The sequence below is a fragment of the Amblyomma mixtum genome, chromosome 4 (assembly GCF_055824585.1).
Source record: "Amblyomma mixtum isolate Tamu chromosome 4, ASM5582458v1, whole genome shotgun sequence".
In the NCBI taxonomy this organism is placed as follows: Eukaryota; Metazoa; Arthropoda; class Arachnida; order Ixodida; family Ixodidae; genus Amblyomma; species Amblyomma mixtum.
The window spans coordinates 136,105,869-136,118,716 of record NC_143015.1 but is presented as its reverse complement, the minus strand read 5'-3'; the positions used below and the strand labels follow the sequence as shown (position 1 = coordinate 136,118,716).

The 12,848-nt window shown below is 46.4% G+C and overlaps 1 protein-coding gene and 1 pseudogene across 1 annotated transcript in view; both read right to left on the bottom strand.

Annotated features, from left to right (window-relative positions):
- The window catches only part of LOC149348342 (uncharacterized), a 358,890-nt gene that overhangs the window by 250,818 nt on the left and 95,224 nt on the right, over positions 1 to 12,848 (bottom strand). The gene's annotated exons all lie outside the window — the stretch shown is intronic.
- Positions 219 to 944, bottom strand: LOC149348348 (uncharacterized; annotated as a pseudogene).

Below are 12,848 nucleotides of genomic sequence, written 5' to 3'. Positions count from 1 at the left end.
GCAATAAATATCACATAATGTAACACATTTTAAATACATAACTCCTGAACACAAAATTCTTAAATATGGTTAATTACTGGATATTCCTGGAATAAAAATGCATAGGTGTTCAAATTAATACAGAATTCGGCATGTACATGATAAAAATGGTGGTTATATAATCTAAAATAACTTGAACAAAGCGTCTTGAACCAGCTAAAGAAATAAAGTATTGAGGCCTAGAACAACAACTGAATTAAGAACTTAAAATAAAACTACTCCATCTTTGGAATCAGATTCCACAGAAAGGCCTCATCCCGGTTTACTTTTACTATCACTGAATGTTTAGGACTGTAAACATACAGAATGGCCTTGTGAAGGTTCATTATATACATTTGCACTTGGATTTGACTGTAGTAGCTATGTGTGGTTTTCAATACAATCTCATCCCCACTGAAAACTAAGTAAGGCAGTAGGCTGCGCCTTTCTTCATACAGGATGAAAGGTTCATCTCTGAACTTATATGTGCACTTAATCTCAATGACCACCGTTTCGTCATCAATTTTGGCTATACCATCTGGGCTGCAGCAAAGCCATGGTTGCTCTGGAAGCACGATGAGTCCTGTCTGAAAATAACGAATGGGATTAATTATTGATTTATTTGAAAGAGCCAAGGAAGAGAAGACTTGACGTACAAAGAGAGACTCATGGAAGGCAAAACAGCAAGCAAACTTACTTGTACAATGCAAATACTAAGCTTTTGTTGGAGCTCATCTCGTGCAATTGCTTCTGTCTTGATACCTGAAAAAACAATTTTGCGTCTTAGACTTTATTATTATGAGCATAGGACAGAATTCAATCTTGCTGTGGCACAGGAAGCACAGTGATGTGATTTGATGACAAAGCACAGCATGTTTTTCTTTTAAATGAAGTGGTATGCTGCTGGAAAGCATACCGTAATGCATTGCAGCACTTGTGTAAGATGATTTCTTGCATAATTGTTCAGCTGCTTTCTGCAATCCGTTATCATTCTTTTTTGTCCTGATGACATGTGCTTTAGTGCTGCTTATGCGGACGTGACGCTGTTCATGCCATCTGCAAATTATAAGTATTATGAACATGATTTCATTCATTCTGTGTTGTGCTTGCTACCATTTGCTGAATTTTCATTACATACCGTGAGCAGTTTGCCTGGCCCATTGTGTGAAGGCATAGGTCACATGGGTTCTCTTTAAGTACCACTTTTTCTGCACAAATCAGAGCCGTCTTGTCATCCATTTCGCTGGCGAAATTTCTCATTTGGGTTCTTTCGTTTTCAAGAACCTCTAGGTATCTGTACACTGGTCTGTGCTTCATTGGCTGAAGTAAATCCTCTAGGGTTTCTTTCTCCAATTTCGTCGTCACTTGTTGAACAATATCATTGAGTACTTCCTCACAAATCATATCCTCAGCACTTGTTTTCTCTATTTCCAATATTTGTTTTAGTGGGCACACTATATCCGGATAGGTAAATATAATATTTGGGTCATGAGGCTTTCCTTCTTGAGTGCTAGTGTCCTGGCCTGTTATGAAGGACGAAAAAAAAATAAACAAGTTAATGGTATACTCAATAAATGTAAACAGCAGCTATTAAGGGTGGCGTGTTGAATGCACAGAAATAAAAAAGATAAGCTAAAGTAATTGGCCAGAAAGCATATTTTCAGGCTGCAGTGTTCAAGCATATAATAAAGCAGCGGATTCTACTCACAGGAGAAGAGGTCCGAAACGTCTTGTTCTAAGCGCCTCTTTCGTTTGTCGCTCGGCTTTCCCCATTTCTGGGGCTGGCTGGTGCACGATTTCTCTTCATTGTAGTTTGCATAGAGGCACATAGCAGCTGAATGCTTGCAATGAGCTGTGATGCCAGCTTTACATGTGCATCTCCCTCCTTGAACAACGAGGTTCCGCCTCTCCTCGCTTGACCACGACAACTATGAGAGAAATAAATTGCCTGGGTATTCCTCAAACCAGCCAGGCATGCTAGACCATAAAATTAATTTTATATGAAAGGCAACGTCAGATTTTGGGTGACCTGGATGCGCCAAGAACATTGCTCAATTTTGCTAGGGCCACGTCTCCATCTCGTCATTCATGTTTCGTTGCATTACTGTTCGCAAATGCTCTGCTACTGCCTGCACTGTCTTATTATCTTATATCACTCTCTATCACCATCTGATCAGCCGTCCTATCACACGCATTGCTTTCCGTTAAAAATCATATTGAGTTAGAATCGAGCCCGATTTTTCAAAGGCGCGCGCGCACTCACGCACACAGACTGAGTTTTATTTTTGCTTAATGGTTTCGTCGTGAATAAAACTAAGGCCTCTGTACATTTCCGCGCTTGCGTCGCGCGCACGACACCCGTGGCTGGGTATCACTCGCAGCTAACTACGCGTTCACGCCGCAGGTTTAATGAAGATTAGTCCACAAAACTCGTAGGCACGTATGAGAACTGAATAAAAAAAATGAGGCGGCAGTAAGCCGAGTTTCGCAGTGCTTTAATTCAGCCAACCTCGCAAGCGTCAGTGAATTTCCCAACCAGCGACTAAAGCCTCTGCCTCGTATTCGCCAGCACAGATGGATCGAGTGCGAGTCATTCATTGCCCTATTCATTGCGAGTCATTTATCGGTAGTTCGAGCATATAACAAAATGACAGACTTACCTCGACGTACACGATGTGGTCGCTCACTTGCGATGTGCATTTCCCACTTAGCCGGGCTTCATCGTGGTCAATACTCTGCTCCACAGAGTATACATGCGAAATTAGCTTTTCACCTTTATTCAAGTTTGCTTTTCTGAAATATCTGTCAAGCTGAGCCACCGACACATACTGACGCGGCGCGAAAGCCCGGCACGTGCACGGAAGCGAGCGCGGCTGAAAGGGCGCGCGCCAACGCGGATACCCCCAGTGTTTGTTTTTCTGTCGGGAGATGGCGCTTTTGTCAAAAGCAGTAGCGCCACTCGAGTTAACTTCCGCCCTCCGCTCGTTCGCTAGCCTGCTGCACACCACTCCACGGTAGTATCCGCTTTCTTTAGCACGGTCCACCAAAAGCAACAAAAGCCTCGCAGCCTCGCCTACACCCACAGCCCACACTTCGGACGTGGCAAAGGACTGGTGCTGCCCTCTGGCGAAAATACTAAAAAATAGCTTTCTCTCAGTTCTTTCCTTTACCTGCAGATGGCGATAGCCCACTTTAGTGGTGCCCGCCCGTTACAAAGGGTACGGCCTCAAGTATGTATGTATGTATCTATCTATCTATCTATCTATCTATCTATCTATCTATCTATCTATCTATCTATCTATCTATCTATCTATCTATCTATCTATCTATCTATCTATCTATCTATCTATCTATCTATCTATATCTATCTGTCTGTCTGTCTATCTATCTATCGATCTATCTATCTATCGATCCATCTATCTATCTATCGATCTATCTATCTATCGATCTATCTATCGATCCATCTATCTATCGATCCATCTATCTATCTATCGATCCATCCATCCATCCATCCATCCATCTATCTATCTATCTATCTATCTATCTATCTATCTATCTATCTATCTATCTATCTATCTATCTATCTATCTATCTATCTATCTATCTATCTATCTATCTATCTATCTATCTATCTATCTATCTATCCATCCATCCATCTATCTATCTATCTATCTATCTATCTATCTATCTATCTATCGATCGATCGATCGATCGATCCGTCCGTCCGTCCGTCCTCCTCCTATGCCAGCGTTCCTTCTCTTGGCTTCTCCCGGGCATAGAGTTTCTTACTATTACCTAGAGGGATAGCTGGCGGCGCTGTACTTCAGCCACCATGGACGCTCAAAGCATCATGGGGCGGTGAGCTACTTGTTGCGGAACAGTCGTAGTTTTTCGGGAACACAGAGTGGCACTACTAAGACGTTTCATTCCGAAAACGTTGTTCGTGTGTGCGCAGACGACTTTCGCGCGAACGCAGTGTGCAAAACCCATAGTAGTGAAAACGCTTAGACACACGACGCCAATAAAAGGTTTCACTTTTCTGAAATGCCATTAAGAAACCTCTTATAGGGTTTAAGCAACAACATTTTTTTTTAAACATATTTACTTTTAAAAGTGCGCCCGTTAATTACGAAAGATTAGTTTTTATAGTGTTCATTACTGGGCCAATAGGAGAGCGAGTCGTCTCTTATTTTGGGCAAACTTTGCACTTAAACGCTTTGCTGCTCGTTTATTGCAATCATTAGACAAGATATTGAATATTAGGACGTTTGTAGTTATCAAACAGCTTTATTTTTCTATTATTTTTTGGCCAAAAGTTGCAGTTCCGCAACAAGTAGCTCACCGCCCCATGATGCTTTGAGCGCCCACGGTGGCTGAAGTAGCCTCTGTAGCTGAAGTGGTCTCGAGGGGTCGCCATGCAAACTCCCATAGACGGGCTGCCAGCTTTCCCTCTAGGTAATAGCAAAAAGCATTGAAGGACTATGGTAATAGTAAGAAACCCTATGCTCCCGGGCGCCGACGGTGGCGGCACCTAGGCCGGTGGCAGCTAGCAGACGCTCTCAACCGTCGCCTTTTGGCGCCCGGCAGCCCGCGCGCCCAAATGAACTTTGTGTTGCGTTTTGTGACTTGGCTTCGGTCAAAATGGCATGATGAAATGAGAGATTGAAAAATCAGTTACTGTAATAACTTCCCAGACCAACGTTGGATTGCTTTATAGAAACTTCTTGTTCTTCGATCGCTTTGACTGCGAAGCACACGTTGGAAGTGGCGCGCGCAAGCGAGTTCGCGGCCCATCAATCGACGAGTGGATTTCTCGTCGCTCGCGCTTTGGTGCGCAGCGGACCGCGCCCGCATGATTTTTGTTGCATTTTCTGCTTTCGATTCGGCCGCATTGAGATTGTGGCGTCGGAGATACAAGGCACGAAAAAAAATATAGAGCGTCACCTTTCATAACTAAAAAAAGAATACACAAGTGTTAACACGTCACCACTCCGCATTAAAAGCCATGAGGAGCTTTTCCAATGTCCAACTTTGGAAATGGTCTGGATCATTGCGCGCGCCCCTGCGTTAGTGATTCATTTGACACCACCTATCCACGTTACATAGCTCCACGCAGCGTGATTTTCGCAGGAATTCGCGGCAGCGACGACGGCCTCAACCCAAAATGTCTGAAACTATGTTTTACAGAGGCCCTTGCCAGCATTCTCCAGTATTATCCACGCAGATATCGAGTATTCAAGCGACAGGTGCGTTAATGTGCCTAGGCACAGTAACGCCCGATTTCGGTTTAGAACCCTGCTTGAAAAATACGTTCAGCAATGCGCGCAACATGAAAGCTAGACCTTAATCGCAAGCAGCATGAGCAGCAGGAGCTTCAACAGCAAGTACCACACCTTGGTGTCGAGTTCGTGAGCGAAGGAATGCAACTGTAACAAAACAAATTCGTCTAGCGATGCGTTCAACATGAAAACTAGACCTGCACCGCGAGCAGCATGAGCAGCGTAGGCTCAAACCGCGAGTACCGCCCATTTAGTATCGAGTTCGTGAGCCCAGGAGTCCAGCTGCAGCAACACAAATACGGCAAGCAATGCCCGCAACATCAAGCCTGAACCTGCATAGCGAACAACGTAAGCGGCGGGGCTCAAACAACATGCGAACGAGTCCGACTGAAACCAAGCCGACACGCCGCACAATGCGAGCAACATTAAACCTGCACTTCAGCACGGCTTTCGTAATCGCTAGCGAACGAATCTATTTAAAATCATGCCAAACGGCATTTAGTGCGAATAAAGACTGCAGCCGCTGGCGCTTCACACCAAATCATCCGAAAAAACACGACTGACAACTGAAAAACGACCACTTATCTAACAAAGACGCGGATCGACAACATATCGAAGTTAGCCTGTCCGATCCTGTGCTGACAAACCATTCGGCGAGCCGCGTTGCTTTTTCTGGAAATAATTACAAAAAATCTTTTGCCACTGCCACTTCGGCTGTTGCATCTATACGCGCAACAGAAGCTCGGCATCGCCGCAACACGTAGACGCCGTCAAAGATGAAAAAAAAAACGCTTCCCGCCAAAACTGTTGCACAGAACGAAAATGAAGCGCGACTCCTCCGGAGCCGAAAAGCGCGCGCTAAACGTAACTACAGCCCCTCGACCAATGGGAGGCCCGATTCTCCGGCGGCGCGCCATTAGAGGAGGAGTGTCGGAAAGTCCAAAGCTTTTCGCTACTTTTGTTTCATTGAGGAACTTTAGGAGCCCAACCGCCATACATGCCCTGAACAACAAAACAAAGCTGACTTTGAAAGCATTGCCCAACAGAACGACGAGGCAGCGCAAGATATACCGTGCGAAAACAGAACTTGTCAGGATAGTGGGTTCATTACAGATGCGAAGACGGCAGAGAGGCAAATCCGCACACAAATGCGTCTGTGTGCCTCTTCGCCTCTTCGCTGTCCGTGTATCCATATCGGAATTCTTCACGGTGCGACAAAACCAGCGAGTCGTACTATGCGTTAGTGAATTAATGCTCAACTCAAAAATGGCTGAGGCTTAGCTTAGGTTAAGCCTAGTCAGATGCGAAGCATATTGTCGCCGAGTTGCATATCGAGCACGCCGCTTGGCTATGGTAGGATACAACTTAAAAAAACAGCAGTTGCTAACACTGGGCCGCGGTCCGCGGCGTCCTGTCTTACTCCGCTGGCCAACCGCAACTGTAAACGAAACCAGCCTTTTAATGCTTGACTATATCAAACAATCCACGTGTGGAAATCCTAGAGCTCATAATTTTTTTCTTGTGATAAGCTTCTTGTTTACGTAACAAGAAACATTTAACCAGCGGACTACTTTTTCGTCGTGGAGGAATTCTGTGCGCGGAGGCTGAATGTGGGCGGAGCTTCACTGCAGACTTAAGTTGTATCCGACTATAGACGTTCTTCACGCTCTTCATCAGTCTCTGTAGCACGCCGCAACTTTTGCTTCTCATTCCAACGAGCAGCCCTGTCTCCAGGAGGCATCTCTATTCTGTGTACGCCTAGCAGAGGCAGGCGCACCCCCTTGTATACCACCGCTCCAGCATCACGGGTTCTCTACAGCGCACCTAGCGGCAGAAGCAGGAAACACATTGGTCGCGACGCCTCGCGCGACGGCGCGAGCTGGGGCCCCGTTTCTCCTATGTCGTTACGTCACGCATCACGTGGTCCGCCTTGGTCGCGGAGCCTCGCGCGACGGCGGGAGCTGGGCCCCCGTTTCTCATCTGCTGTGACGTCACGCACCACGTGGTCATCCTTGGTCACGACGCCTCGCGCGACAGCGCGAGTTGGGCCCCCGCTTTTCATCTGCTGTGACGTCACGCATCACGTGGTATGACATGGAGGTCACGAAAGGTCAATGGTAACGGCACCGCCGCGCTCGAGGAGCTGGGTTGGGCTATTTTAGTATGCTTCGCATAAAAAAAAAGAGAGAAAGCCGGAGTGAAAACGAAATCTATGCCTTCTCTATCTGCTCCACCTCGAAGAAGCAACAGGTGAGAGCACGACTTCTCATCCGAGGAAACCTACCGCATCGACTCTCACATGTCACATAATCACACACAGGGTCCACTTTTGAACGGCAGCTGGCTGGAAAACAATTCACAACACTGAACTCTTTTTTTTTTCTCCACAAGGGTAGACTAGATGAGGGTGATGTAGCTCTTTTGCATGGCTTTAAAACAGCGTCAGGGAGAACGGCGAACGTCGTGTGTGTGCAGTTATCTCAGTCTTCTACTTTCCCGAGAAGCCGACGAAGCCATTTTGCCTTGAATAAAACGCCACACACTTTAATGTGGCAAGACATTGCAAAAAAGGGGCCTAAGCTGCGCGCTCATACCTTCGTGTATCCTTGATATACTTGGAAGCTATGGAGGTTTTTTTTTTTCTTCTTCTTCTTCTTTTCTGCGGTACAGTTCGGCATAGTCTGATCTACTACGACACCGAGCACCGCAAAAAGAAAAAAAAAGGTGCCTTTAGCAATGGTGTGCTACCCGTCATGCACACCCGCCTATGAGCCGCGGAAGCCGCGTGAGCTGCACGCGGTAGTGAGCGAATACCGCTGCGTAATCCTTCCTCCTCGGAGGGGCCTCCAGGGGTGTACGTGCTACGGCACATCTGTACAACCTCTCCCAGGTTTGTCTGCGAACACATCATTCCTCGAGTCCTGGAGTCTTCCTGCAGCTGAGGTGTCTGCAAGCTGAGTTGTGCTCCGACTGTGGGGTTCCACCACTTCAGTCGTACCTTGCCCACACGTTCGACGGGATTTTGAGGCACAGGCTACCTTTCCCAAGCGGTGCACCCCTGGAAGGCCGAGCGCTATGGCCGGGGGACCGCCTGTTCCCATTGGTTTGACCGGCTGGGTGGACCGGCGGCCGCGGGGATCGAACCCCCGACCTCCCGAAGCCGAGGCGAGCGCTCAAACACATGGCCACGGCTGAGGTAGCGACCAATACGCCTCCATGCGCCTTTTGTAGCTATACGTTTACACCCGACAGGACAGGTGGCACTGATCGCAATGCGTAAAATCAAAACACCCTGTGCGAGTTTTGTAGTATTATTTCGCAGTTTCAAACGGACTAAAACCAGTTGCACTGGGAGTCTACACGTCGCGCCGCCCGGGCGGCGGCGTTTTCATCACCCTCTCCCTCCCACTGTTCTCTGCGCATGCGCATCGTTCGGAGAGAGGCGCGTCGTCTGCTTCTCGCGGCGATGCGGCCTCATATGGCTACGCTGTTCTAGACAGGAGCACTAATAGTTCTAATAGTTTAAAATAGTCGTGCATGTGAATTGTCACGGCTGCATGTCTCATCACATAGTGGTTGCGTCGTCGAGTCAGTTGATACGGCATGCATCGCAAACATCTTTGAAGGTATCAAATGCCAGCACGGAGTGCGTGGCTTGCAGCACAGTCAGCGCAGCCTCGAACCGCTAGTCCGTGGTTTAGCGTGTCACTTTGCCGATCAGCTTAGCGTCAGCCAAGGCATATCGAAATCCAATGCCAATCGGCAGCTAACACACGGGTGCATTTTACGTTTCGCCAGGGTTAAAACGTGGCCGCTACGGATAAATCTGTGCGACACAGCCATTCGCATTACTCTTATAACAGCGCCAAATCCACAGGCAGTACCGATTATTTATTTTGCAAAGCTTCTGCTATGCACCGCGCCGTGCTAGAAGGGAGTGCTTGCCCTCCGCAAAGAAATGCAAATGAAAAGTAAAATGCGTGCACCGAGAAGCGGGGATGACTTTGAGTAGACGTCCGTCACTGTTATGTTTGCAAAGTCGTATGTCATGCGATCCGGCAACCCTCACGTGCGTATTCATTTAACGCCGTCGTGGAAGCAAATGACTCCACTTGTCACCAGCGCTGCTCAAGCAGAATGCTCCAGCAGGTGACTTAAACGTGCAGCGACGCATGCCAGCCCTGCGAACGGCTTCGGGGCCGAGACGCAAGCGAAGCAGGCGACGCACCTATAACCGCGTATCCGTCGCTGTAGCAACGCTGCGCATGCGCAGAGAGCAGTGCATAGGTGAAAGCAAGTGACAAAAACCTGTCCCTCAGGTACTATAGAAGACTATATTCATCTGCAGGCACAGACACAAGAGAGAAACAAGGACGGAAAGGAATGGAGGATAACCAGGCGATGCCAGCAGGCTACCCTACATGTGGGGAGGGGAACAAAAGGGGAAAAAAAGAAAAATGACCGGCAACGAAATGAGTTTTCCAAGTTTCCATCGACCAATATGACAAGGGGACAGAGGCACACACTTAAAGTCAATAGACGGGAAGACAACCCTGAGTCCTTTAAGAACCTCAGGACCGCCGCTCTCATCACTTTCCTTGTGATGGTTTTGTCCAAGGCCCTAGAATCTTGAATTCTGTTAGAGGACGAGACCAAGCGGTGAGAGTACAGAGGCCTCGCGTGTGCTTCTTGCGTTGTGGTACTTGTGAGGAGGAACTGCCCAATACCATGCTCACGTCTCACTTTTCAGTAAATACCTCGTCTAACGAATACGATGATAAGTAACCTGCCATGTGCGTTTGTGTACAGTATTAACGTTGCATATAATGCTGAGATCAAGTTCTCCACATACAGCACATGCACTGTATGCGCTGAATTCTGGCATGCTGCGACACAAAATGCAATGTTATTTATCACCAACAAAAAATTGAGGACAGTCTTTCGCTACTGTTATGCACAAGCAGTGCGAAAAACAGCAGACTAGAAAGAAAACGGGACAAGTGCTAACTAACAACTAAATTTATTCGCGAAAACACACCTATCGAGAAGATCTTTCCATGTTTTTCGTGGCAATGGCCATGGCCGCAGTGCTAGAAGTACTAGTATGCCGTTACAGCGGGGAAATTTCGAACAATTCAGACTTCGTCCAAAATAAATCATCCGCGGCTGCATCCAGAAATCAGCACCACATAGGTTCCGTCTTTTTTAAATCAGAGTCCGAAGGAATGCCCGACCTACCCAGAACAAGGTCCATGGTCCATGGCTAGGTCCATAGGCGCATGGCTGAAGTCACGTCCAAAATATGCTGCATGCTCTGCACTCTCCCGCATCTTCCTCTCAAAGGCATCCATGTGTTTACCCTAATCTTCTTTTAATCCCCCTCTCCTACCTCCCAGCTTGGCCAATGCCTCGCGTAGTTGTGATGATGCCACTTCGCACTGCAAACAGCATGCGCCAAGCATATTTCCGTTCCCTCCAGAACCACATTCTCTCTCTGTAGTGAACAGCAGGTGTAAGCAATTTTTCAGTGCTGAACAAGATCGGTTAGAGTGAATGGCGACTGTGTGATCGACGCCAAAGAAGACTCCCTAGCCCAAACTCCGCCAGATATCCACCCATTCCTGCGCTCACACATACTCAAAGCTAATTCAATTTCAAACCTGGCCTGCCCTCTACTATTTGATGCCCTACTGCACTGAAAAGGCTTGGCTTATTGGCTTATTAAGGTTTAACGTCCCAAAGCGATTCAGGCTATGAGGGACGCCATAGTGAAGGGCTTCGGAAATTTCGACCACCTGGGGTTCTTTAACGTGCACTGACATCGCGCAGTACACGGGCATCTAGAATTTCGCCTCCATCGAAATTCGGCTGCCGCAACCAGGATCAAACCCATGTCCTTTGGGCCAGCAGCCGAGCACCGTAACCACTGAGCCACCACGGCGGGCCTGCACTGAACAGAACTGCATTGCTTGCCGGATTAATAAATAAATTTCTAATTCACTGCAGGCATCATATTTTTTATTTGAGCATTAAAATTTGCAAACTGATAGGTTCCACACAATTCATTCTGACCTTTTGCATACATATGTGCACATTTTTTACTCGCAAATAACGAGTAAAATAAAGAAGGAGCAAATAAAAAAAAAGAAAAATTCTGTAAATAACAGCCACATGTACAAACCACTGCTGAGAACTCTGCATGCATCAAGAAACATCCTTTGTTACAGCTGTAGTCTCAGTCACGGCGTACTGCACCTCGAGTACCTGAAATAGGAATCCTATTGCCCATTCAGCCTTGGTCAGTGGGAACTGCATGAGTAAGTACCAATGATACAGCCGAGGGAACCACGAATGCTGCAAACACTGCTATTTATTATAGGCCATGCCACCAGGAATAGAAGATTACACAAATTGTAGCTTTATTTTTCAGGCAGTAAAGGTATACTCTCCACAGGCAGTTCAGTTCACACGGTGGATACACTGCAGGCTTGGAAGAGGGAACAGGGTCAACAGGGTCATGCTTCTAAGCCGCATTGTGCACTGCTTTAGACATGCTTTCCACCAGCAACAGAGAATCGCAGAGGCTATTTTGACAAACAAACAAAACAACTATAAAAAGGCAAACAAATTAACTTTCTCTCTTAGGAATGTAGTCTCTTGTGTAAACAAATGAGGCAGACCCCGCTGTAGCCTGCATAGCGTATTAAAAATGTGCATTTCGGACAATTATATATTTTTACCTGAACTGGCAACTAACTACAGCAAGCAGATGGTATTATTCAAAAGCATATAAACTTGAAATTTGTTGTTTCAGCACTACCCACCATCATTTAAAACTACAGTAAAACAACATTTGTTTGCAGCACTTATGTTTTTTCCATTTGGTACACTTGAGCTACTCATTACCTGATGTAAATTGAGACCACATTAGTTGTTCATTCCTTGACATAGCAAATTTGTTTACATTGTGTTTTAGGCTTTGTGTAACCGTTTTAACTTGTTGTTTACCGTTAATTGTCTTCCTTTTGTAGTGTATTTATTCATGCATATTTCTTTTATTGCCAGACATTTGTTGTCTCATGTTTTTTCGTTACTTAGTAATAGGAGGTCTGCAAGAGTGTCTTACTTTGGGACGTGGTCATATTGCATTGCCAATAAAACCAGTCCTTAATCAGAGCCCTTGAATATTATTTCATAAATCAACCTCAAACTAAATATATGTATGTACTGTACATGATACATTTAGCAAGCGCATGATGAATCACCCCGGCAGATCGACATAGTTTGTGTAAACATTGAAAAGGCTTGTGTGTGCAGCCACACAGGAGAGTTTGTCAGCATACTCGAACGTGGCACTCAGATGTGGTGACACTTCCACACTGGCTTGTTTGCATCGCTCGCTTGTAAGAGCTGCTGTTTTCACAAAGGTTGGAAGCATTTTCCAGGCGTTCATCAATGTAGCCTGCCAAGGATGGAGGAATAACTACTATAACTAAGCGATGCTGCAGGTGTATGGAAGATGACAAGTACCATATGAGCAGTTTGTCTTCA